Source organism: Schistocerca americana, chromosome 2 (genome assembly GCF_021461395.2).
Source record: "Schistocerca americana isolate TAMUIC-IGC-003095 chromosome 2, iqSchAmer2.1, whole genome shotgun sequence".
Taxonomy (NCBI): domain Eukaryota; kingdom Metazoa; phylum Arthropoda; class Insecta; order Orthoptera; family Acrididae; genus Schistocerca; species Schistocerca americana.
In genome coordinates, this window is record NC_060120.1 from 939,715,447 (window position 1) to 939,717,446 (window position 2,000).

Below are 2,000 nucleotides of genomic sequence, written 5' to 3' on the forward strand. Positions count from 1 at the left end.
ACGGACAATGCAATGATACCTGGTGCACCACAGGTTGTCAGCACAGCGCCATTATTGAAGCTTCCCTTGACGTGGCAGCACAGAGAGGCACATTGACACTGCTACGACACACCATAGTGAAAAAATCCTCCCGCACAGGCCATGAAGGCCCAAAGGTACCGACTGGCCGCCGTGTCATCCTCAGACCACAGGCGTCTCTGGATGCAGATTTGGAGGGGCACGTGGCCAGCACACCGCTCTCTCGGCCGTATGTCAGTTTCCGAGACGGGAGCCGATACTTCTCAATCAAGTAGCTCCTCAGTTTGCCTCACAAGGGCTGAGTGCACCCCGCTTGCCAACAGCGCTCGGCAGACCGGATGGTCAGCCACCCAAGTGCTAGCCCAGCCCGACAGCGCTTAACTTCGGTGATCTGGAGGGAACCGGTGATACCACTGCGGCAAGGCCGTTGGCTCAAAGCATGTAAAAAATTTACTCCGCAGACTGAAATCCGAATAGATTAATAACTCCCCCAACAACTTGCCTTTAACACGTTGGAAAATACAAGAAATTGAAGAAAATTAGCATGTCGAACGACTTCAGCATGATATAAAAAGTGCTCCAGGTCCAGAACACCAAGATCGAACTGGTATCTCCTGGTAGAACATACTCGCTGTGACACCACCTTCGAAGTACTAACCAAGGTCATGTCATGCAAGAGTCTCAACTCCCGATGTGAGGCCACATCATTTTTCCAACACGACAATCCAGTATGCCTACAGTTGACAAAATCAGTTGTGGTTACGAATATGTATCGAAATTCGCGTACGGCGTCTTCTTGGCGAACATTACACCAGAATGATCAAGATAATTACGTAAAATCTAAATCAAGTTTTTTATATGCTATTTCAAACCAGTGAGAAAACTGGGAAGTGGGCAGTTATTAAAAAAATTTCTGAAAACTTAAAGAAATTTTATGATGCAATAACGCAGTCACGTGTATCTTCAAACCCGAGAGGGTCTAGACTTACCAAAGTACTTCGGGAAGCCATAGTGGTCTGGACACTTACCTAGAAAGAAAAAGAAAACTGTTAGAAGCAATTTCCTGACGAATTAACTCTGAAACACAAATAAAGAAATTACTTAAAGGAAATAATCATAGCGTGTTGCTTATGCATCTTTAATTACTTAAAAAGCACAACGGCAAAGGCCTTTTTTGTCTGTAAAACCATGCAACGAAATTTTTGTTCACATGTACACTAAAGGAGGTACCTATATGGAGGCGTATTTTCCATCAGTCATGAAACTAAACTTCTAGCATGGTTTCACGTCTGGTATTTAATTTTGATGATTTTAGTTATATGGGAATTAGACCTTGTCGGTTAGAAACTGGTAACAGCGGTATTTGTTCTAAATAAATAGAATTATTAACGGTGGATGATAGGTCTTTTTTCTTTATTGTAAGAATTAACTTGTACTTTTACACAGCAACGGTCTACCATGTCAATTTTATACAAAATAGGAAATTGATATCGATCTGAAAAACATAGGAGATTAAATATTGAAGTCAGACTTTGACAGAACTTTGAAAGACTTGCGATGAAAAGAGGTGGAAGGGCTATATAACATACATTTGGAATTCTAATTTGGAACACAGAAATTAAAGAAGCCATTAAAGAAAAACAAACAACTTATTTGAAGTTTCTACAGACAAAAACGCCAGAAAATTGGGAAACATACAAAATGAAAATGAATTCTGCGAAAGAAATAGTACCCAAAGTACACCATGAGACACAGGACTCGTTCATAAACGTTTTAGAACACGACGTACACGGTAGAGAGCAGTGTGCATACAACGTCATGAAAGACCTCAATAAGGAAGAAAAAGACACTGCTTCACTGAACACTATACCCAGTGAACACTGAAAAATCATTATACAGACTTGTGGTGTAAACAGAAGGCCGAAGACGACACTGGAGACAATGGACAATGAAACAGTAGATCCAAGTACTGTGGACTGCAG

The 2,000-nt window shown here is 41.4% G+C and overlaps 1 pseudogene; it reads right to left on the reverse strand.

Moving 5' to 3' along the window:
* Window positions 1–332: 332 nt before the first annotated feature.
* On the reverse strand, window positions 333–450 carry LOC124597158 (annotated as a pseudogene).
* Between the last annotated feature and the right edge of the window lie 1,550 nt (window positions 451–2,000).